This window comes from Athene cunicularia, assembly GCF_003259725.1.
Source record: "Athene cunicularia isolate RWA chromosome 4 unlocalized genomic scaffold, athCun1 chr4_part1, whole genome shotgun sequence".
In the NCBI taxonomy this organism is placed as follows: domain Eukaryota; kingdom Metazoa; phylum Chordata; class Aves; order Strigiformes; family Strigidae; genus Athene; species Athene cunicularia.
The window spans coordinates 34,301,762-34,328,075 of record NW_020799098.1 but is presented as its reverse complement, the minus strand read 5'-3'; the positions used below and the strand labels follow the sequence as shown (position 1 = coordinate 34,328,075).

The 26,314-nt window shown below is 37.3% G+C and overlaps 1 protein-coding gene across 20 annotated transcripts in view; it reads right to left on the bottom strand.

The window, feature by feature from the left end:
- The window catches only part of SORBS2 (sorbin and SH3 domain containing 2), a 166,036-nt gene that overhangs the window by 100,727 nt on the left and 38,995 nt on the right, over positions 1-26,314 (bottom strand). Inside the window, exon 1 of one of the 20 annotated variants that reach the window (XM_026847279.1) lies at positions 24,837-25,057. The exons of 18 other annotated variants lie outside the window; for them this stretch is intronic. The gene's annotated coding sequence lies outside the window, so the exon portion shown is untranslated. Of the gene's footprint in view, positions 1-8,070; positions 8,094-24,836; positions 25,058-26,314 lie in introns of those variants that run through there. One more of the 20 variants, XM_026847280.1, reaches the window with a different exon arrangement.

Below are 26,314 nucleotides of genomic sequence, written 5' to 3'. Positions count from 1 at the left end.
CCAGGGCGAGTGTTCAGTCTACTTCATTCCCTCCTACTAATGCAAACTATGTCAGCAAATGAAAGAAGGATCCTAAAGAGTCTGCTACTGACTCTATTCCTTACCCAAACCAATTCCCACATCCCATGAGGAGATCCAGCCTGTGCTCTGGCTGAGGCCACAGATTTGCAGAAACAAATGGATATAAAACTATGGAAATAACTGCATCCACACAGAGGGAATAAACTGAAGCAGCAAAGGTAGCTTTGACTGGCATTTCCTACACGCAGCCGTCACAACACCAATAAAATTCTTTCTTATGTCACCTTCTAGATTTTCTTTCCTTAAGGGGAACTCTTGGAGTCTCATTATCTGACACCACAGGGACACACGAATTCTAGAGTCACTAGGCAAACCTCTACCTTTCCAGCTAGGGAAGTTAGGCAGCTGCAGTAAGCTTTCAGCTCTCAGCCCCAGATTCCTTCCTAGCCAGTCTTACCTTTTTCTCCAACTCACTTAAATCCCAGCTTTCCTGCCACTACACTCCAAACCAAACTCCTCCTTCCCCTGCCAGAGGCAATTTGTCACAGTCTACTGCTCTTATTCCCTCAGTTTTCAAGTCAGGCAGCTTTTTCCCCTGCAAAGATTGGTCTGTAGTGGGTCTGAAAGAACAGCAAACACCATCACCTTATTTTTAGCTTGCTCTAGCATTCATTGCAGTAGCAACTACATGAATAGTCCCACTCATTCCCTGTACTACCCCTGGCACTTAGAAGCATTCAAGTACTCAATTCTGATTTTCTGTCTGCGTGCGCTGGAATGGATTTTCAGATAGTCTGCTTTTGTCAAAGCACCTGCAAACAGATATTTCAGTGGCGCACAGTTTTTGTAATGGGAGGTAAAAGTCACATTCCTAACAAAGCTGTGTTAAAGTTTATGACCATATCCCACCCACCGAGTCCAAACCTTGCAAAATGATAGGTGACCAGAACTTTTAATGTGAACAAAATGATCGCATTGTAGAATCATGAACTCCTCTTGCTTTTGACCAGAAACTTGAAACAGGATCTTAAACCAGGAAATGATGAATGACTTCATTAATAATAGATATTATCAGTCCACTTCAGCTAGTTTACAGAGGTTAATAATGCAATTCTAAACAAAATGCTTGAATATTTTTAAGTTTTAAAACACAGTTTGTTTCATCAGTATCACGATATCTTGGTTGTTTTGCTTTCTATACCACCTAGTGAAATTTTGCCAAGGGTACATCCCCAGGAGCGCTGATGCCAACAGGAATCCTTAATTGACTGGGTTTAGTACTGGTCCCAAATGAAATGTTACTTCAAGGTTATCAGATTAGTTTAAATGTACCTGCAGCAACCTCAGTTCTAATGCTACCACGAGCGTTATTCAGGGCTCACTGTTCTGCATTGTAAGCGTCACTCAGCTAATTCATGGAGTGCTAGCACATGAGATGGTATCTGTTTCATGAAAATGTGTAGATCAGTTACATGCCTTGCTGCAATACCAGCTATTCAGCCTCATCGAGTGCAGTGTGCATAACAAAAGGAGGATAAATAACATAATGGAGCATGACAGAATATTTTCCTTCATGAATTACTCCTCAGTTTTCTTAATACAATTATTAAAATTCTGTCCTCATCTTAATCTGGTGTAATTTTTTCATACAGGTTTTACAGCATTAAGCTTTTTCACATTTTTTTTTTTTTTAAATTGGCAACAGTAAGTGCCATTCCCTTAGCAGATGTTCTAAGTTCCCACACACTTAATTGTAGTTTTGTAACTAGTCACCTACCATACAGTGCACTGCAGTGCATCATTTTAAAATCCACTGTTACTTGCTCATTAAATTCCTCTACTACGCAGAGCACAACTGTTTTCTACTGTATGCCAACCCACGCACACATGACAAGGAGACAGGCTTCGACTTCAACACATGTATTTCATATGAATGTGTACAAGCTAACATGGTGGCACACAGATTTTATTTAGGAATGTTCAGAAAAAGAAAATATTGTTAAGGTAAATGACATTCCATGATTTTAATTAATACACTGGTTAAGTGGCATAACAAGTTACATTAATTTTTTCCTCCGAAGAACTATTTTGAATAGCTTGAAAAATGGAAATTTAACTGCAAACAAATCTTACTATTAAACCAGAGAGACTGAGAAAGACGGGTTAGATTGTTACCTTTCTGTTGCTTTCACCCCCAACTTTATGAAAATTAGCGATTTTAAAGAGGATTCAGACCTTCCTTATACCGATCAGTGAGAGGAACAGTGTTTGCTTCAATACTATCATGGCAGTCTGCCACCCCCTCCTTTCAGCTTAGCCCTATGAAAAACCATGCGATTTTTGTCAGGAAGAAGTGTTGGGGTGCTCCGGCAGTTCTTGGCTTGCACAGCAACTTTCTGTGGTGCTTTTCAGCACTCATAAATTACAAAGGCTCTCAATATGAAGCAGCAGCCCAGCAATCCTCACAGTGGGGTACAGTACTATACAGTTATTTTCAGATTTTTCTGTAGACAGAAATGTAGACAGAGCAGTGCCAAGATCTGCAGAGGTAATTGGTAAAGTTTCAATCTTGCAAATGGTTGTCCTGTGTAGGAGATTTGTAAATTTTTAAACATCTTTTAAAAGTCATGGGGCTATAGGCATGAAAATATGGTAACTGTGGAACTCATCAATAAGTTCTACTTCTGCTTTTTTATGATTTTTATATTTAATAGTGTGGCTTATATCAATATCATGAAACAACAAAGTTCTAAATAATCATTTAATTCCAACAACACATTTCTGAACTTTATTTGCATTTAAAAATGTGTCAATATTCACATGAAACAGTAAGACAGAACCATATGTTAGATGGACAGAGAAGTAAGCTTATTCTTTTTTAAAGAACCAGACCAATCACTCAACATTTAAAGGACCGACATTAAATTGGGTCTAAGGAATTTAGAGTGACTTAAGCTATTGATATTTCACCTGAACTTTCTGAAGATAAAGGGAAGAGGGTTTAAAACCACACCATACTTATTTTAAAAATACATCTTTTTCCTCCAGTAGAGGAATTGTGCTAACTACTCTTGAAGTTTCCTGGGGTCATGAAATGGCTATCTGTGAAAAGCTGTCAAATTAATAAAGTTAATGAACTGAAAACACAATTGCTTTTTCATTTCTTACAGCAGTTGCTGGTCCTGCTTACTAAGCACAGCATACAAGAATCCAGAAGCTTAAAAAAAGGAATTTTTAAAATGTAAAAATAAGTTTAATTGTATCAGAAAAGCAACACAAACTAAGTGTTTCAAAAAATTATCTTAATCTGGTCTTTCCATTTGCAGAAATTTGATGGTGACATTTAGGTTTTGATTTGCTTGGGAAGTAAGGAAGACTTCCTGAAATTTCAAAACAAATCCTTTTAAAGCAAGGTAACAATTTCCCATGCAACTCCACTCAGCTCTGTAGCTTTGCCCTATGATTCACCTTAATTTAAGTACTGACACAGCAACAGTACTTTGCCTTGAAGCATTTCTTAACATAGCATTAGTTACCTTGAAGGAACCACGAAGCAAACGCCAGATGTAATAAGCTTTGCATTTTTCTCTTACACACTTCTGCTCTATACATTTTATGTGCAATAATGTCTACTTCCTTGAAACCAGTTTTTTTTTTATGTTCATACGTCATTTTTAAAGACCTTCTACATGTCTTCCACCTACGGTATATCATTTTGAATTTGGTATTTTTTTGATATAGCAGTAATCTAACTCATTAGTTGCTTGGGGAAGTCTGCTTTCTATGCATTTTCTGATTTGTAAGTGTCCGTCACACTTCTTCAGCGTAATTATTTTATTTTTTCTTACTAAAGAGCCACGTGTGCTCACTACTTTACAGAATAATGCAAAACTGACTGTCTCAACAGAACTACTACAATGAAAGACAGTACAACAGGTAAATCATTCTTGCTAGAAGTTTTTATGTTGCATGATAAGTTAATGCTAATACCAAAAACCAGTCACTACCTTGTAAATAAACATAGTCACTCTGAACTAAAGAGAAAAAAAAGGGGGGGGGACACAATACAGGCATTCTTAGTTTGCTTTACAACTGCCAAATCTGAGCCATTAGTCATACTGTAAAAGCTAACAATGCTGCATAAAATTCTTACTGCAGTGTGAAACCTCAGTATTTTAAAACATGTATTCCATCTTCTTAAAGACATCAGAATATGCATCAGATAAAGGGAATAACGCTTCCAGCTTTTGCAATTGTTCGAAAACTTATTATGGTAGTAAAGCAGAATACCATACAACCAAATAATATATTGCCAAACTTTTCCATTATACGCAAGCATTTTGTGTACTAAATTGGACAACAGATCAATAAAAATATGTAAAGTGAGTAGAAACTGAGCAGAGAATAATAATTTGTTCCAGATTTACATAAACTATAAGTACACACTTGAAAATTAAACCATTAGCAGCTATTCAAAATGACAGTCCAGATGCAAAACCTGCTATAAGAGGCTCCTAAACTACTGGTAATTGGAGGTTCAGTGGAAATACTGGTTAAAGGATCACTTCAACCCTGTCTTACACCTACCTGAAACATTTGTTCCTAGACAAAGTCACAGACACAGTATGTGATTAGATGGAATTGATCCAAAGCACCAAAATTCTTGTTTTTCATACATTGATGCTTGTTTGGAGTTAAGTCCTACACTTTCCTTGCATTGAAAAGGATGGAAAAGTTTTCATTTCCATATCACTCTTCAGCATTCTAGGAAGAAAGCAAACTGTTGCACTGCAATGACAACAGATGGTAAATTTTTTATGCTTTTATTGGGGGTGGTGGAAGGGGTGACTGTGGAAGTCATACCAAGTTCTCAAGCCTTTCTCAATGGTCTCCACCTTTGTCCTTTAATTTTAAACTTCTCTTCATCCTAGGTGAAGTGCAGCTGGACAAATCGCCTTAATAGACTGAAGAATTGATTCACACAGCTTCAGCAAAAGGATCATGCATACTGAATACACATATTGCCCTTGAAAAGATACAGCAGAGAATCAGAAACTTAGGGTTCTCTTCTTTGTAATAAGTAAATGAAGGCAACAACAACCAAGACTACCTCAAACCTATGATAATGGGAAGAAGGCACTCTCAAAAATGACTGCTTCATAAAATGCTCTCTAGTGATCAGGTCAGTGAAATTACTGAGCTTTCAGAAAGTGAACCAGTCAATCAATTAAAAAAGAACGTCACAAAATCCAGTTTTACATAAGTTGTTTTAGTGAAAACAGTCTTTATGTAAACAAATCCTTTCTCTTCCTAATGCTAGCATTTATTTAGCACCACTTCAAGATGTTTGGATTTATTACTCATTATCTCAGTAAGAAAGCCTGCAATTCTCAAAAGTCACAGTCAAGAACGCACCATTACTAGACGTGGTAGTAGATGCGGTTACATCCTTTGTGGATGTCTAAGGAAAGCTATAAAGCTGGATCTGTGCTCTAGGACAGGACTGTTCCATACTGTCTTCAGCTGAGTGGCATTAGGATATACAAAAAGCAAAGTGGAAGATAAGGCCTTACGAATATATCATCAGTGAATTATTAACTAGGGCCCTGCCATCCAAAAACCACTGAAGTTTTATGAAGCGCGTGAACTCTGAAACAGCAAACGCTTCTGAATATTAAGTGAACCAGAACTGTTCACTTAATGATTATCTGTTCCCTTGTGCCCTTGGCACTCCTATTTTTTATTGAATATCCTATTGTCTTACATGGTCTCAGAGCTGGCTGGCAAATACAATTCACTCTTCCGCTCCATCCCGCATCTTTAGAGACTGGATGATTTGCTTCAGTTCAGTAGATTTTAGCAGTACTGATACCAAATGAAGCTATGACCTAGTTAATGAACAAGAAAGACACAAATATGTACCTCAGCCATACCCTCCATCATAAGTGACTGTAGAAGGTCGCTACTATGTTCCCCATTCCTAGTGAACATCAGGCAAACCTAAATACCTGCACTTGGACAAAAACTGCTCATGTATGCATAAAACCTCGTAATTTCCACAAACATAGAACTAAATGCTGCATGTTAGATTTCTCCAAGGAGAAACCTTGCACTCAGTGTAACTGTGCAGCACCAAGTCCTCCGCTTTTCTGCTATAAAAGGAAACGGGGCTTAAACTTGATGACCTCAAAACTTTTGCACAAGAGTTGTGTATCAACCTCATTTAAATGCTACCCAATCCATGCTTAAATGAATTGAGAGTAAAAAGTGAGTCATAAGAATTCATAAATGCTGATTTGGATAATATTAGCAGTAAGAAAGAGTCCTACACCTAACTAAAATGAACCACTTTAACACTCCTATAAATTTTTGTTTCTCCTCTAGTAACAGCTCTTTATCTTCTAGTGTTAGAAACAGTGAAGAATGCAAATACTTCCTGCGCTTTCCTCAGCAGTTATAAACCGGTGCAGTTCAACTGAGGTCAATGATGCCCCTTTAGTTTAGGATCCAAACACTTAATCATCACACATTTATTTTAAAAAGTGTTTCAGACAAAAAAGCCCTCTGTAAATAGACATTACATGATACAGAATTTCTTTCACCACTTATAACACCAAACATAATACAGACTTTCTTGTTTTTTATTTAAGCCTGAAAAGACTACGGAAATACAAACTGCTCCTACGCATTAATAAGTCACCTACAAGTACCCACTGAACTAGGTGGCTACACTTAATGTTCTTGGGTAAATCACCATGTGTAGTGGTCTGCCAACATTAATGAAGAATAATAAATATTGTTGTATTACCACGCAGAAAATGAAAGGTGACAGAACTATTATGATACAGAACTTCTACCTTTCTGCCTATAGAAAACAGATACAGGACATACGTGTGATATGTTGAATGCTGCCATATGAGGACTTGCTTGCAGAAGCACCACAAAGCAGATGCAAGCTGTTTAGTGGTTCTAAAATAATTTTGGGGTTTTATCATTTCAGGTAAGTCTCAGTTTTGGTTTGTGGTAAGTACACTTATAGCAAGGAACTAGCATTTGTCTTAAATTCTCATACACAGAGCATGCTCAGTGGTTAAATACAAGTTCTATATTCACTTTTATGCAGAAGTCTTGAAAGTATCACCTTATTATGACATTCAAGTGACCTGTGTTAAAAATGCTCCAACTATCAGCCACTATCCGAAAGCAGTTTTGTTACCTTTTTTCCCTATGCACCAATTAAGTGTTCTGTATAGTTTACAAGAGCAAAATACATTGTACATACCGTTGATTATCAAATACATGGGCATTTCTTACATTGGTTTAATCTTTTACTGTTACAGAAGTACTATTTCCTTACCACCAAGTAGATCTAATGGCTTCCCAGTTTCACAACATGAATGCAGCCTGATTCAGAGGCAAAGTATTTTTGTTTGTGCATCTCAAAGCAACAAAACCTTGTCACACCTTTTTCTCCACTAAATATAGAATTCCATAACTAAAGACTTATTCTAAAAGAGCAAATGATGCAGTTTTTAACTGAAATGCAGTGAACACAGTTACAGAAGTAGGTACTTGAAACAAATGAGCAAGGCTCCTGCATTGCTGTGCTCCGACTTCCATGCTCTGAAAAGCTAACCACAGAAGCTTATTTTAAGAACTTTACCTGTACTTCTAATATACAAATTCACTCTTTTTAAGACCTACCCATTATCAGCATATCTATAAATCTGAACTAGGTCTTGAGGAGTTCACTGTTAAAACCATTATTTTACTGAAGTAACCAAGATTGATCCTGTTGCCTGTTACATAAACATTACCACATACAGAAGTAGAAAGCACTTTTTTTTCCCCCGAGCCTTGTTCCAAGACATGGGAGGATGAAGAGCCACCCCCCCACTGATCTCAATCTCTTATCTGTGGCAATTTTTGTACTATATATGAGCTGATAAGTTATTTAAGGAAGTTGCTATGTCAAAACGCCTCACATCTACCAAGCTAGAGGACTCTAAGAAACTTCAGATGTAGAGAGTCACAGAAAAGCAGTCCTACCTTTGCCAAAATGAATTTTAAAATCTTCTTACAAAAAGTTACACAGCACAGGACTTCTGAGTTTGTAATTCATCCCCACAGTGGCGAGAAGGTTATCAAACCACTTGCTTCTTCCTCCAAGAATGTTATGCTAGGTGAATATAAGCCTAAATTATATCGAACAGCCACACTCCAATGTCTCTCAGCTAACTATGTTTAGCAACTATTCCATTTCACACAGTTTTGCATTTATGACTCATACACAATAGAGGATGGGCATTAACACTGATAAGTCACGCTGTTTTCAGCCACTACTGTTTGGCTGCTGTAGAACATTTTGCAAACTGCTGTCCCACAGAGAGCAGATTTCCTTGAAGTACCACAGCAGGAAACAAATCTGGGCGTAGCTGGACAGGCACTCATTGTTTTGAGCTTCCACTGGATGCAGAGTTAGCAAGTCGTTCAGAGGTCAGAGCTGTCACAGTGTCCTGCTAGCCGAGCAGTGCTACTCTATTGCGTGTTTGATTCATCTTTGGAGCTCTTGTAGCTGTTTTCAGACAGACAGACATGGGAAGTGTTTAATAACAGAGAAAATAGGCAGGGGTTTTTAAAGTCCTTTTCTCTGCACTGCTTTTGATGACACTTTTTAAAAGGCATTTGAAATGAGACTGGAAAATTCTTCCCAGGGAAGAAGAGTGGTAATTTTGAAACATGAACTAACTCACCGTAGCCGGGAGGGACAATGTGGAGCACGTGTTAATGAACTTTTCACTTTATTAATTTAGACTGCTAAGGCTTCCTTCAACCAAATCATCTACAAAGGATCTCAGAGTAAATTAACCATATTGTTTTAGGTACTGGACTGCACCTCAGGGTACCTGGACTGATTTCTCAACATGAGAACAAAGAATCAATATAAACCCTGACAAAGTGTCATTTTGTTAAATATAGGAAAAAAAACCCCCATATTCTGGTAAGAAAAAAAAATGCTTGCCAGAAATTCTATATTGAACTTTCTGGAGTTTCATGTACATTTGGTGCAAAAGACAGGTTATAAGTCTTATCTTTGGCTCTTTATTGAAAAAATAAGCATGCATTGAAACTAAGTGCAGCTGTTTTTTTTATGGGTTATTAGGCACCTTGGCAATAGTACCAAACAATTTCAAGTTCACGGAGGTCACCAGACCTGAGAAGTTGCTGTCACAGTGGAGGGACCCTTCAAATGCTGGAGGAATAGGCTGATAGGAAACTCATGAAATTCAAGAAACACAGAAGTCCTGCACCAAGGATGGAGTAACTCCATGCAGCACACACAGTCTGGGGAGCTGCTCTGCAAAATAGGATCTGTGAACCATGGTGGACATTAAGGCGAATGTATGCTGGCTGCATGCCTTTAGAGCAATGAGGGCTACGTGCATATGAGCTACACTAGCAAGAGCATCACAAGCAGGTCAAGGGAAATGGTCATTTCCCTCCTATCATGGTGAGTCCTGGTGAGGCTACACCTGCAGTACTCCATCGAATTTTAACCACCCCAGTACTAGATGGATACTGAAAAACTTGAATGAGTCCAGCAGAGCCTAGACTTGGATGCTCAGGGCACAAGGCACACAACACATGCAGAAAGGCTGAGGGAGCTGTGGATGTTCAGCCTGGAAAAGAGAAAGCCCAGGGGATCCGACTGCTGTCTTCAACCACTTAAAGAACAGATAAATAGACATAAATTTCTTTTTGGAAAGGCCAGTGAAAGGACAAGGTGCAACAGACATGTTGCAAGACAGGGGATTATGAATTTTGTACTTGAAAAAGCGAGCTTCACAAGAGTAGTCAAGCAGTGGAACACGCCCAGCCATGCAGTCTCCATCCTTAGGGACAAAGTTTAGCCACACAAAGTCTTGTGCAACCGGATTAACTTCAAGATTAGCCATGCTTTATGCAGGAGATTGAACTACATGATCTCTAAAGGTACCACATGACCTAATTTATGCTATGATTGATGTGATTCTCTTCATGGTTCTAGTGAAATATGCTACTACTGTTGAGTGTTTCACCTTTTATTTAAAGACATGGAGTCCAAACAGTTTAACCTTAATAAATACACAGAAAGAACCCTGTTAAAGTACAATAGTGAAATATTTTCACTGTTATTCTTACCTCAGTTTTAGATACATGATTATAAGAATATGAGCAAGTACCCTAAGTGTAGAGGTCAGTTTCAATTATATTTCAGCTCTGCCCAGAGAGGAAAACTTTTTGAAAAAAAAAAAAAGATTTCATCAGTGATTAAGTGAGTTTAACTGACATCTGAGTAGACTTTTGAAATCATGGGGTTTGAAGAGATCATCAATAAGACATACTAATTGAAGTTACAGGTTGGGCCTGCTGCCACATTTTAACTCTTCTGCACATTCTACCTTTGTGCTTTGGAAATACAGGCGGGGAGCCCATCTGAAGACAGGAAGTACCAGAGCTTCAGGTATGAATAGCACTGCTCCACATATCAAGAGAAAATATGTGGTGTTAAAAAAAAAAAAAAAAAAAAAAAAAAAAAAAAAAAAAAAAAAAGGTGGCTCTTTTACTTTGTATTAAAAAAAAAAAAAGACTATAGGAGAAGAAGTGGTATAAAATGACCTTTTTCCTATCTCACCAAGAAAATGGCAGTCAGAAATAAGCAAGCTTGGGAAGAAGAATGGGTTTAGCCATTCCCTACAGTGCATCCTGAAAAACTGCATAGTGTATCACCAGTAGAATGAGAATGAACATGGCAGAGAGGTAAGGGAGAATTGCATTTTCTGCAGCTCAGCTTTAGAATGTAATTTGCACATTTCATTTGCAATAAACCGCACTGGGATCTGTTTATACCATGTTGACACAAAATTTTAATATGCACAAGCTCATTTTTAGCACAAGCTTCAGTCTACTGTAGGTAAGATGGTGACTTTTTTTTAGAGGTGTTTTTGCATTAGCCAACAAGACTTCCTACAGAGATGTCCATGAAAATCATGAAGCAAAAGACTCTAAACCTGTGATTACAGACATCTTTTTGACAAATGATTACTGGCCTGTACTACCATATACAATCCTATCTGGACCAATCTGAGCATTATAGGAATTTTAGTATTGTGCTCTTTCTGACAGAAAGTCTGCACAGAGATATACAGTCAGAGTAAATTCAGAAAGATTCCCATTCTCCCCTGTAAAGATACATAAATACATTGGCCATGCTTACACATTGGCAAATAGCTTTTGAGATTCACATTCTACAGCTATAACTTATTTATTACCTGCCAAAGTTACCACATCATGTAACCAACTCACAGTGCAAGTAGTGACACAGAAAGACAAATGGCTGGGGATATAACAACTGTCCTAGCTAACTTTTCACTATACACTTTCACTGGACATTTGTGATGCAAGAAGCTTGGTCGATTTTTGACCGTGACTATTTTCTCAGTTTCTTAATAAGAGTAGCAAAATAATCCTCACCCACCCACAAATTGGTAGCTGAAAACAGATACATGGCTTGAGTCAAGGCAAAACATGACTAAAACACAACCCTGAAGTTATCTTCATTTCAGTAAGGATATCTAGAGCACATATTAATTACGAAGCTATTTTTTTTTTCCTCATTTTTAGAGACACCATTAAGTCTGTTTTTAAATGGGGGTGGGGATCACATATTTTCAGAATGCTAAAACAATGCTCCAATTAAGATTAAGGGAAGACTATACACATCACAGGTTATCACACATGTCTGAAAGCAGCAAATACAGAAATAGATAGTTTAACTATTTTTTCTTTTTTCTCAGTAGAACTGTCAAATGCTTTAACTCACAGTTCCTCTACCTACCAGCTGGGATCAGTTTGCTCATCGATGTCCAACCTAATTTGTTTTTTTTCATGGGACCTATTTGCTGCCATATGTTCAGCCTTTACATTTGCATTCTTCTGTTGTGACGAAGGTTATCTCTTTCCTAAGAGAGAGCAATTAACATCCAAAGGCCATACCAAATATTCCCAATATGTTTATTTTTATATCTATGCCTAGCTATCCAAAAATTGGTGGAAGAGCCAGCTATTCCAAGGAACTACATTCCAAGATGTAAAAATCATACATATGTATATTAAATTTGCTTCTTTTGACTTAATGGCTACTCAAGTTCCTTCCTAGGATTTTTCAGAAGCTCATGAACATTGACAAGAATGGCAGCTAGAAGGATAGGCAGTTTTTGAACATCCCATTGTGTGGCTATCTGCATCTTCAGCTAATTAGTCCCTATGTATTTATACCATTTCAGAATGAATGAAACCTCAAATATACCACAGGAGACAATCAGTAATTCTCGGAAGTTTTATTCTGTTCTTGGGCTGTCTTCTGAATTGGTCTCCCTTACAAGCACAAAATCATACTTGACACATGTGCACTGATGCATGTGGAGGGCTGTGCATGTGGCAGGAATCATCAGCTGTCAGCCATTCCCTGTGCAAGGATCAGGATTTCCAAAGTCCAGAGACTGTCTTTCTGATTTTCCAACCCCAGCCCAAGGGGAAGGGTACTATGACTGTACCTTGTCATTCTTGTACTGGCCAGAGATCAGAGAACCACTTATCTTTGCTAGGTCCAACTTGCAACCACTATTTGGCTGAGAACCCAACCCACACACCACCACCTGTAATTTTTTTTGTGTGTCTTCCAGTCCTTGCTAAGGCCTTGAGAAGTAAGTTTAGTTTCCACCCTACAATTCTGCTGAATGTACTTTGAGATCCTTTGTTCCTCCTCAGTCAGGATTTCCCCATCAAAAAAAAAAAAAAAAAAAAAAAAAAAAAAAAAAGCTACTATTTCAGTAAGCACGCTACACACTCAGCAGAAAGGCAATATAAAGAGCCAAAGCATATTTCACACCATTCTTTCCAATGTCCCTCCTCTTCCTGGTATTATCACGTGTTGCCATTACTATCTCACAGTCATGTAAGGCTTATAAAAAAAACATTTTCACCTGTGCACACTATCTTTCTCTTATTCCCTTCATAACTAGGCTACAGCTGTCTTTAATTTCTGCCTTCATTTTGCTGACAGAGTAATAGATTATTTCAATGTAGCTTGTACCCCTACACTGAGCTCCTGCGACTTTCCTGAAATTCAGTATACTTCTTTTAGGTCCTATCTAAATTTCATGGTAAAGGTACCCCAGTAATCACTCCTTTGGTTGCTCTCCAATTCTGATTGAAAATGTGAAAAGTCCTCTTTAGCCATTTATTCAGCTTTAGTAACTCACAGTGATGACAACATTTTAATTCCTTTAACTGATTCTTTCACAGTTACTGACTCTTTGTTTGTGTTGGTTTTTTTTTTTGTAACTAGAGCACACTTTTCCCACCTAACACACGAACCAGCCATTTTTTCTGATCCGCTCCTGTTGAGGGGCATACCAGAGTGGACAGTGTTTTCACCCTTTTGTCATGTTTTCTCACCACTGAGCCCAATAGGGTGCAGGTAGAAAAATTAAGATTCCTACAAATCTTTTCTTAAGAAAAAATAATGTTTGCAACCTCCTGGTGTTGGTAACATACACCTAGGTACTTTAGTTATTATCTGGCCAGATGTAGGTCTGTCATATTGCAAAGCAAAATATGAAATAATTCGTCAGTATATACCAAACATTTAATTCTAACAGGATCATCAGACCATAAAACATGTCATAAAACTATAAGCAAAGCACCTCTTGAATTTTTCACAATTCCACAGTCTCTGCCAGCATGATTAGTTCTAGTACCCAGGAAAAAAAACCTTTTTCTATTTTCAGTCTTTTTATATCTTGATCTCAGCACCTAATTTAAAAAAAGAAAAAATTTCAGCAGGCTTTTTAGAAAGGCCCTGTGCTGTGCAATTATCCTTTTAATGGAAAATTTTCAGCAGGGATCCCTTGTCCTTGGACTAGTCCTGTGAGCACTACAAATGCCTACGAATACCATGCATGTCTAATGAGATGACTGTGGGTCCTATTCAGAAACATCCCCAGCCCTCATATGGGCAAATCGCTTTTTGTATGTAAACAATTGTTTCATGAGATTCATTAAACCCTTTCACTAAAATCTTTTCATCCTGCATCACCAAGAGGAAATGTTCAGATCATACTCGAGAAAGGTATATGAGAAAGTCCCAGTCCTACACAATTTTAAAAGTACACACTTAAATGAAAAAAGCAGGGAAGAATGTTTTGAATTTTTTACCTTCTCATGAAAGAAGAAATTAAGACAATGCAGAGGAAGGCCACAAGGCACCAGAAGCAAGATTAGTAATCATGCTAAGGTATGTATGGTTATTATTTTATAATTTGCTTTCCTTTCCAGTATAAATATTGAATCACAGAAAATGTATTAAACTCCAAGTACTACAGAAACTCTAGTGTCACCTGACTTTACCTCAAATAATGCAATAATTTACAACTATCGTAGCAATTTCCAGACTTTTCTGTTTTATGGTATTCAATCACTTGACCAGACGTTTTCCATAGGCGAACATCAGCCAAGCAAGGTAACGCTTTCTGACACGTTGGCCATAGAGAGGTGAGCTGAAGGGAAAGGCAGCAAGACACCGCTCCTGCCTTGTCTACAGCCTGCATTGCTCAGGCAGCACAGTACCTAGGCAGACTATCTCCTTTCAAAGGCACAGCAGCTTCAGATGATTTTAGTGCTCTGACTGCAGTCATCTTTGCTGAAAATCCACCCACCCCTAATAGGATAGGTAGGCAAGGAGGGTACTGGAGAGCTGGATGACAGAAAGGCCTGAAGCAAGTTTTCTTTGCTGTCTTAAGACAGATGAAGCTGTTACAGATGTTAAAAGCCATAACTGAAGGATGCATAGGTCCCAAAATAACCTTTGATTTCCACAGGTTCTCAAATGAGGACAGCAGCTTTAAGGCTTTGTACTAATACTACGTCGTACTGCTATATCACATTATGATGCCACAGCATTACAGTAACACCACGGTACTGAGGATGCGTCTGTTCCGAAGCAACAGTGACAGAGCACTGTCTTGGGCTTTGTGCAGCCTCTGTTAGGCATCTGGTAGTCCCCACTGCGGCTGCCAATTGTTCAGGCACAATATGTGGAGTTTGCACACAGAATAAGAGGGCTGAGGGTGAGCCTTGCTCCCAAAGTGGTGAACAGAATCTGAAGCCTAAGAACTGCCTATTTACAAATTTTATCCTGATTAAAGAAGTTTAGAGTGAAATAAGAATAATTATTCCATATGACACAACAGTTTTCTGACATGAGACAATCTACAAGAAGTTGAGAAATTAAGGAAATCCAGGCAAAGAAAAACTACTGCCTTCAGATAATATTTTTTTCTGTTAACAACTGAGTTGACATATTCCCTGTTACAGACATTGCTATGGTGTGTTTAAGAGACACGAATGCTGTGCATACTGTGGAGGAATTCAGTTTTCTGATTCAAGTACCTGAAACTGTAATACTGGCTAATACCAGGCCTGTAAGCAGGTTTCCACTCTTAGATTTCTCCTTTAAAAATATTAGGGCTCTGATTCAAAGTCCTTAATATACGCTCACAAAATCCATGGTCCTCTGTGAGGTATAAGCACATGCTATTCTGTGTAACAATGGGATTATTCCCAAGCTAAAAGAAAGCATCAACTGTAGAAATCTACTAGATTTAGGCCTAAGGAAAAAACCCTCTTGTTAAGCAGATTTCCAGCACTGATTTTGCATATTAGAAAGCAGACATTTTCTTCTTGCACACAGTTAACTGAGCACAGTTAGCTTATCTTAAAAGCAGCCTAAACAATTTTTTGGCTAGTGTAGGAACTGGAAAAGCAGCTTTAACTCTGCTGTTCTGTAATGGAGCAAATTCAGGGATATTTTTATACTTTCTGCTTTGTCGAGCATTTTATACACACTATTTCTCCTCTTTAATGAATTCCAAAAACATCTACTCCAAATATTTTTTCCATATCTAGCCACAAGATGTTGTTTCTTTTCTAAGAATAAACAATATTTCAGTTTACAAAAACGTCAAACTCCTTGATGTGAACATATCTTTATATAGTAAAAGCATCCAAAGCTTTCTTGTCTGGTATGTGGTTACAAAGGGGCAGGCCTATTAGGTGGGAACCCATAAAGTCGGATTTCCCTACATACCTGATCACACTTACACAAATTTCCAGTAGAAAACACAAAATTATTTTTTGTTTGCATCTTCTCTTTTTTCCTGTTTGAGAACTCATTTATATCTTTGACCCCTAATATACTGAACATGGTTGCTTATGCAAAAGAATCCTGCTGGTACCATACTAAATTTGCATCTCCAGCTGGAGTCAGAGGAGTCAGCCATCAGAATATTAGAAGTTGTAGCATCACATGAGGTGGGGGAAGGGAGCTTGCAAATTAGCTGTCAAATTGAATTAAAAAAATTAGAAAGCTGGCAGTTACCATTTTATACTGCATTACTGATTATGCCTTATGGTAAATATTAAATTATGTTAATATTGAAAAACTGTTTGCATCTATTGCAAAATAGAAGCAATTAAACAAACCTAAACCAAGCCTAATGCACCTCTGAATGGAGAAGGGTATGACCTTTTGTCTCAGAGTAATAAAAATGTTATGCATTAAGAATTTAGTAAAATTTTTTAATGCTGTTAAACATTTGGATGGTATAGTCTAATAAATGGTTTCTAAAGCCAGACATCATGCATACTGTAGGCTATTTATGTGTTTATAACTACTCTCTGCTAACTACTACTAGTAGTTTTATAAATGAAACATTTAACATACACAAGAAAAAAAAAAGAAAACAAACAAACCAAATAGGCTTTCAAACACAAACCCCTTTGTTACTGGTTTGCATGGTTCTGCATCACTTCTGTCTTTATTATAAAGTACATTAAAGGTTGTATTTATGGTAATAGGAAAAAATGACAGAATATGTAGACAAGGCTCATTTGAAGAGCTGACAAAAAATAGTTTTCTTCAGACCCTCCCCCCGTCTTATTTCACACACAGTGAAATACCAATACCAAGACACTCACAACATAATGACAAGGTGACAGAACCTCAGGGCTGAACAGGGATGGCTTGCTACGATTTAATATTCTTTGCCTTTGATAAATTCCAAATGCCAATGATACACTCACTTTTATCCAGCCTCTTAATTTGTCCTTCCTATCTTACATACAGGAATTGCCCACTATACATTTAAATGCCACGATCTACAGACACTTAACTGTATGTTGACTGCTATTTCAAATGTAAAAACATGTTAGCAGTATACTTTTCAAGAGATGAACAAGCAACATGATGGCTGCAAGAACAGACACTCTCCACCACCTTTACCCTCTGCAATGGGTTAAGTAACATCACTTATAAGATATAGATGACTCAAGCCTTTGAGAGTACAAGATGATGGCATCACGTGCAGCATATAGCATTTGTGGGAACAGTGTACATAAACACAGCTGATTCTGTCAATTTAGTATTTTTGTATTATATACAAGTATTTCCCTAGCTGCTCAACAAAGAAATCAAAACAAAGAAGATTGTTAATTTCAAAAAAGAAAACATACTTATCTATAAAGTTAAGAACTGGACCACTTTTTGTGCATCAGATTATAAAATTTGGGGGTTGGGGTGGGGCTGGCTTGAGCTTTTATATATCTTATTTTGGTACTTCTTTCTATAACTGATTAGTGTCATGAATATCAGAGATGCATGTGAGAGAAATGAAGGGGAACAAATACAATGATCACTGAAAAACTCTTGCTGAATATAATTCAGAACACTATAGCCAGTAACAGTAAACAGACCAATATTTGACTAAACTTTTACTAATAGTAAAAGAGATACAGCACTGTCTGATAATGAGACAGAGCACACACAAGCAAATTCTCTTTAACAAGAGATGTGTGTCACCACCTGCTATACAATTTCTCACAGAATTCCCAGGGAGGCCAAGTATGTAAGCAGAAAAAAAACAGAACTGGAATACAACCTTTAGACTGTGATTCCGTCACCTGAAGAACCCAGACATATAATAACTGTACAGCTGAGTTTAGTGTATCCAGCTTTCTAGGTGTATGTTTGTAACATTCAATTGCCATGTCACAGAAACCTCAAGTTGCTGTCACTCCAAGCTCCCAGGTTTCTAAAGCATGCTACAGCACAAAAGATAATTTAACTCCAGAGTAGCATAGCTCCAACATTTTACCCAAGTAGATCTTACTAGCTCAGGTATGGTGCCATGTTTACATGTTGTCAGTTCTAGAACTAGCACAATTCCACATTGCTTGTTCAGGTATCTGAATCCTCACTGCACATACACTTTTCTTCCACAGGCCCTTAAGGAATTTCAGGATTTGCAAGCTCATTGTCCCACCTAGGTTCCCTATAGAATACAGCATAGGCTCGATTTCTATACTCAAGTAAATTACATCATCAGTGACTTGGACCCTGGCTCTATTACATTTTGGAAGCAGCTTGGCCCATGTTATACAGGGAAAAGCATCTCTGTACCATAAACAGTCAGAGCAAGCTAAGAGGAAAAAGCATGCAAATGCGTCACAACTGAACTGTGGAGCTCTTTTTTTCTTGTAATTTACATTTTTTATTAAGCCTAAAGATGGAGATGTTCAATGTCTAGCCAAATTCTTTACTAAGACTGCAGAATCAAAGGCAAAGCTATGAGTTTGGACAAGTGTTTTTAAACCAAACAGAATTCACAGCTCACCCATCTTCTTGCACTGCATGACTTTTAGAAGTCAGGGAAAATTATGCATCTCCCTCCATACAGCAGAAACACCAAAATGTGTGGGAATGTAAACAAACTTTATTGGATGATTCCATGGATTCACAATAGTGAGATTTCATCTAAGGGTTTTTAATTTAGACTCTTTAAAAAGTATAAATGAACCTAGATTGTGTTTAACAACTATATGCCATATACAGTGTAGTTAACTATATGACTACAGCACCTACATGGATCCTGCAAATATATAAAACATTTATAAACATTTTCTGGGGGAAACGTGGATATAAGCAGTATAATAAGTCTATACACAGCATACCAACAACAGACTTGCCTAAAAGATCAGGACCATGGTCATGACCTACCTGCTACAATGTACACGGTATTTTTATTCAGAAGACAAAGCCACACGTAGCACAGTGCTGGAGAAAAGAAACTAAGACTCTCCAATTACCATAGGGGAATCTCAGGATAATATCATGAATTCTAACTGAGGTTTTAACACTGTTATAGCACAGAATGAGTTAACATGTCACATACCTTCCAGACCAGGAACAACACACAATCACTAAGGCTTGCTGGCTCCCACTCAGGTGAGAGCAATCAAAACTCATGGGATGGTTAAACTTCAGATTAACCCTCTTCTGTCTCTGAAGAACTGAGATGGAAGTGGTGAAAAATGTCAAAGTGATAGGTCACCTAGCAAACTGGTGAAAAGAGTAACTGCGAATACTTTCAGGTTGGGTTTTTGGTGGTTTTTTTTTTTTTTTTTTTTTTTTTTTTTTTTTTTTTTTTTTTTTTTTTTTTTTTTTTTTTTTTTTTTTGTTTTTGTTTTTTTTGTTTTTTTTTGGGGGGGGGAAAAAGGTCTTAGAAATTGAAGAAGTAAAAAGTTTGCTAAAAAAAATCACAAATTGGAAAAGCCGGTTTGTTACAAAAGGGGGATAACCAGACATCAAGCCTTATCTAAGGCAAAAAGACAACTGGGGAAGAGCTGATAAAGAGGCCAGGCCTGTATTTTGGGCAGATTTGTATATTCTTGGGCTACCTCTGCACCCTACTGAGACCAGGAAACATTTAATAGCATATTTAACGTCACATAAAGGGGTATAAGTACAGTAGTATAGTGAGAACCTTGGTAGAGCTCTGCTGCTGTAGCACTCTCTGAGAAAATAACAGAAGTTTACAAACACATGCTCAACAGTTGTCCCTGAGAGCTCCTCAAATGCATCCAGTTGGGCAGAAGAGTTAAAGCCAAATTCTGACAAGAAAAAGCACAAAGCTAAAGCTTCTACCAAGAAGACAGTGAGGAGTAAAACACCAGCAAAATCCACAAGCATTACCGTAACAAACTCCCAAGATCTCAACTAACAGCACAGCTAAGGTCAAAATACAAATTTGATTCTTAAAATGGAGACAAGAACCACATGGAGAAAGATTTCACCTCTGGATTTTTCTGACTGATCTAATAGTTTGTAAAGGAGATTGAGAAACAAAATCATTGACACAAACTGAAGGGAGGCATGTAAATGGAGGCAAGTTTTTTAAAAGTCTATAGTCTTTACTTTCCTGACCTATATAACTTTTGAGTGCTAAGAATTTAGTCAATGCAGCTGTAAACTGTACTGTGCTGTCAAGAATTTTTTTTAAATGACGTATTTCCATCACAATTAATGTATTACCCTGTCATTCCCAGAACAGAAGTATACTTTAAAAGATCAATATATTCTTGCAAAACTATCTATATGATTTGCAAAAGTACCTTAGAACCAAACTTGTAAGAAGACTGTTACAGTTTTAAAGTTTTACAAGGAGTCAGCACATGAAAAACAGAAATGATAAGTTAATGCACTACTGCAGAGTTGTTCCCATTGTTTAATGCAAATTATGAACAAAACTATGACATATACAGGCCTCTATTTTTAATATCAGAGTTGTTCTTTTTCCCAAAATTTGAAGCAACCTCCTTTGAGATGACCAGGTAGTTATCCCACAAAGGTAAAAGGTATTTCAATGATCTCTATCTTGTCAGAATCAAGTCCTACTAGAATATATAGCATATGATTTCATCTATTCCATTAATCGCTTCAAAAGATTGTCTGACTGTCTAAATTTATATGTAACTTGCCAACAAAGGGTATTTCATAAAGTAGCAAATGAAAATGTACAGTTTACTTGGACATTTTAAGAGTGGTAAGTCACTTTACTCTTCAGCTTTTATTTCTCTTTGTGTTTGGGAACATAGTGTCTCTGGCTATATAGGATTACAAACTGTAGTCATTTCCTATCGACCAGTTCATTGTGCAGTGCAAAGCATGTCAAGGTCAGATTTTTATGCCAAGCCATAGTTATAGTCTCAAAGATAGCATGCAGTGCTTCATTAGCCACACTGATTTGTACAGAATATTACCAATACCTAGTTGAAGAACCTGCTTTAAATCAATGCGGTATCTGAGATAGTCTTTCTGGAATACACAAGAATGGAGAAAAAAAATATTTAAAACACTGTGGTTTGACCACACTAAATCTTTTGTCCAATAATTTACTTCATAACCAAAACACATACCCTTCCCAAGTTGTAAGAGCTGGCATGGTTTTGGGACAGCCTTGACTCAGCCGATAGACGAGTACATCCCAGCACATACAACACTGTGCCCTCAATGTTTTTCAGATGATTGTGTAAAACTAAGTGATAAAATTTGCATACACACAAAGAAAAGTCACATGTAAATTCCATACTTGGGTAAACATGAGGATCAACATGCCAGAAATTATGTATGCAATCAGTATCACATACACAAAATTGTGTACGTAATTATAGGCCATGTTTGAAGATGTATCCTGTGTCCTCTGTAGGCTTCTATACTCCCTTATCTACTCATCAGGACCTCGAGTGCTGGTCTTGGCAGAAGAGTAAGCATGAGTGTCTTTATACTCACTGGTCCAGCTGTCACGAGTTTTGCCTTCCAGCTAACACTCAAGATGCTCATCAGACATGCTTATTCCAATTTAGTCTACAGAGTGAGGGGATCACCTGCTGTCCTCATTCTGGAACTTTTAAACAGCAGCTGTTGGGCAGTGATGATATTAAATCCATATTTCTAATGGAAAAGACATTCTCACACAAAAAATTGACATGTCCAATTTCAGTTATACAAGGGATCTTAGTTCTCACATTTTTCTGGTCCTAAGGATGCAATGTCAGAACCTTTAATACAGACTCCTCCCACAAAGGGGAAAAGTATGTTCACAAATGTGGAGAAGACAATTTCTTCTTTTATACAGGCATACAATATTTGTTTGACAAACTGGGCAGTTCCAGTATGGGGGTTTTGTCTGTTTTTTTGTTGGCTTTGTTTATTTAGTGAAAGAATACTTATCTACTAAAGGGCACTTTCACTGTAAAAAGAGTCTCAGTGTTATCTACCTGTACATAATTCTACTTAAGAGTACTTTCTAGACAGTATTTCTATTTTTTTTTTCCTCCTTGGTAAAAATTGTAGATTTTTTCATTTAAATTCTCTTTAAAGGTCAATAAAATTAAAGCTGACTTATAGGATGCTGTAAAGTAAGTGTATAAGTAACTGCAACTAAGATTCTCCCAGAATTACTGTCCTGAACAGTGACCACCTTGCTGATAACAGCAATCTCAAATTTGCTATAAAGAGAGTAAGTTTCAATGAACTGTTTCCAAAACACTGAGAGAACTGGAGGCCTTGTATTTATGTTTGTTACCAATTTCCTAATTCCTTCTTGTTAACATTTGGTTGACATAGAAAATCTCTTTAGATTAATTTCAGTAAACATGAAAGGGAAGGGAATCTGGTTGTATATACCACTAGGAAACCAGCAACTCCAACAGGAGTAGCTTTCAGATGCACACAAGAAATTCTGATTTGTCTCCTAACAGGCCCTTTATCCCAAAGCTGGAGATGGTAGACAAGCCACAGGAAACTTCAGATTTCTATGCCTGTCTTGCCAGGTCCAGAGTAACCCAAGTAAGTAAAATTCTTGCCATTCCTAGTAAAAAAAGAAACAGGCTTTGCACTGACCTGTTTTGACTGAACTTAAACCACTGACAGACTTATCAATAAATTCCTGTTTCTGCACATGTATTCAGAGTAAATCTTGAGTGTGATACCAGGAACTATGAAATATTTGCCTAGGCTTGGAAGAGGTGGCAAGCTTCTGAGTAACTGCTGTTTTGTATCACCCAAATACTATCCTCAAATATAATGAAAACTTCCACATACAATTCTCTACTCCTACTACCAGCACTCATGCAGCTTCTGCATTCTCTCAGTTTGTCTCCTAGACAAACTCTGAAAACCTGTTTTGAATGGCATCACTACTAAGCTACAAAGCATGCATCTGCTGTATCTCAGGTAGAGTTTGCCAAGTAGAATGATATTTGTATAAAACTCAATAAAAATATTGGCATCCTGTGACAGAACACTTTTTGGAAACATCTTTCTTTCAACAGCCACAAAAAAATTTCCCGCAGCCATTTTTTCTTTTGCAATCACCTTATGTGACCAGATTTCATTCTGAGAAGGTAATAATGTCACCTAGTCTGGTGCACTAAGAGAATTAATACAATTAACTGGAAAATCAGACGAATAGGACAAAAAGCACTACTCTAAAACTTAGGTTGGGGTTTCTTGAGCATCTGGGAACATCTAAGTTAACAAAGAATCCTCGCTGATGACACTGCCAAGCACTTTTATTCTGGCTTGCTTACAATCACCTTGTGCTAACATGCCTGTCCTTGTGCTAAATCAGTACCAGATTGCATGCATTTGAGGGATCTGAATGCAAGCAGCTAGGCTGCTGTCACAGACAGATCATACAAAGCATTTACCCAGTGAGAAAACACCTAATGGTTTGCATGAATTGGTCTACCCAAAGATAGCACTTACATTATACAGTGCCCTTATTAAACTTGAAAAACAGCAGCCTCTTCTCACTTAAATGCTGAACAGGGCTGCTGTTGGGATCACAAGTGCTAATCAGTGTGGGTTGCTGACAAAGAGATATTACCCAGAGATCTTAACAGCTAGCACTTCAGTGTCTCTCATGCGTGGATCCTCCAGTTTTCGAACTACTCACTTTACTAGCAGGGGTGAAACTACCCCATTACCTGAAACTTGAAATGCCATCAACATGCTGCACCACTACCATCATGCCACTCTCAAAGACTTTCTCCTTCCACTGCTCCTCAACAGTTTTACAGGGACGGAAAGCGCTGCTTTCTATAGCTTCAATAGTATACTAATCACTATTAGAAAAATATAGCCAGAAAATAGTCCACCTAATTTCAACCCTTTCATTTAAATTTAAAGCTTTGAAGGGGGTGCCACAGGCTATAATGCTTAATTTTATCTTCATTAGTTTGCAAAGATAATTTCTTTGAGGTTTGGAGACTAAGCACAGAAACCAACTTCCTTTGAGCAGTGCTTCTTGGTTTTTGGAAAAGGTCAGTCTTAATATTGAAATTTCTTTTTTAAAAAGAAATCAGACTGCCCTGTGATCACTGCTTACTGTTATGAATCTAGAGACACTATTCTAGAACTAAGACCTGACAAAAAAATTGATTGCAATTCTTCCTTCCAAAATCTGGCAACAAAGTAAAGCTTTGGCATACTTCTAGAGAATGTTATACAGCTGATGAATAAGTCCAGACCACTGATGGCTGAAGCATTTCCTCCATTCAGCTTATCCACATTATCTTGTGCATTTACACTTGATTTTATCTATCTGTCTCTATTAAAGGCACAACAAAGTATTATAGCTTGAAAATGAGACAATCTGAACTAGAATGATAGTTCCAGCCCTCAATAAGAACAGTAGTGTTTGTTGTAAATATTCCAGATCACATCTTGAAGTTATAGAACAAAAGTTTTATTCTCAGTAGTGAACGATTGCTACTAAATCAACAACAAACATGTCTCAACAATGAGGGACAGAATTTAGCCAATAGGCTATAATACAAAAAGCCTAGCTATAATTCATATTTAGTTTTCTTAACTGGGTTCTTAGATGCTTCTTGTTTGGTTCATCACCACAGTCTACTATACTCAGACACTAACGATGCAGTGCACAAGCTCTTCATGGGTAAATCCACTTATCTCACCAATTTCTCTATACTTACATTTACAGGTGAAAAATGATACTGAAGAATGTATGAGGAGATACAATACCCTTGCGCACCTTAATCTATCAATTTAACAAGATAGTCTTCAAAATAAATTTTGATTCAGATATCTAAGAAAGATGGAAAAAATTATGTACAGTGAAAATAAAACTTCTACTCTAGATGAAAAAGAATCCACATGGAAAAAATCTCCATGCAGATTTATTCAGTCATGCATGCCTTGTGCTACTACAACAGCAAATTACCCACAAACAATTTCTCCATTACTGAATACACTCAATTCATCTACCAGTGCTTAATAAACATTTGATCCTAATTAAACCTAATGATTTTCTCTGCTTCTGAGATGCTGCTGCAGACCAAACAAGGACTTCTTTTAGCACAACACTTGATTTAAAAGCAAAATTCTGAGAACCTGGTGTGAATTCTGTTTAAAGATAAGTGAGCATGGAAAAAAAAGGTGTTTGTCAAGAGATTCTAAAAGGGGAATGTTAGTTATGCAAACCATGTTGCTTTCCAGAAGACTGCATTAGATACATCCCTCTCACCAAAAAAACTGTAACTGATAACCAAAAGCCATGCAGCCCCCCACCAGGCCGCTTCAAATGAAATTTAAGTATTCATACATAAAATAATTTCTCAACATATTCTATACTTGATTACATGTTTACAGCTGAAGAGATAGCTTGCTGCTTTAAGCTGTTTTGCCAGGTTATTTTAAAGACTTCTAATTGCATAGATAAGTTTTTAAAATTTTCTTTAAAAGGAGCACATTCCGTAACTACTACTACTTCATATGTATATATATATATATATATATGATTAAAAGCTTTGTTCCAGCTGTGAAAATTCATGTTTCCCTAAGGAGTAGGAAAGTTAACACTAAAACTGGAAAGTTCATTCAGCCAAGCCAGTCACACAGGATTTAGGGTGGCCAGCACTGCTTGTTGGAGGAGGATGTGGGGAAAGAAATTGCAAGACCTGAAGCTCTCTCTACTATCAAAAGAACTGTTAGTATATTGCTTTGAACACTTTCCAGGGATGACTCTGGCACCCTGAAGTCAAATACATTGCAACAAGTATTCTGTCATGTATTAAGCTAATTTTACAGCTGTTCATTTGCTGTTATTTTACACCTCCCACTTAGGTTTGGAACAATTACTGATACATTCCCAACTTAAAAAGTATTTACAATGTTTCAATTTGTGGAATGGATTTGTCTGTACACAGCTTATTTCCTAGCTAGCAAAAAAAAGAATTGCCATCTTAATTGGCACTAATTGGTGGCCCCAGCACAGAAGCTATTTGCATACTTGCCTAGATAAAGAGTTTCCCCTGAGACACACTCCAT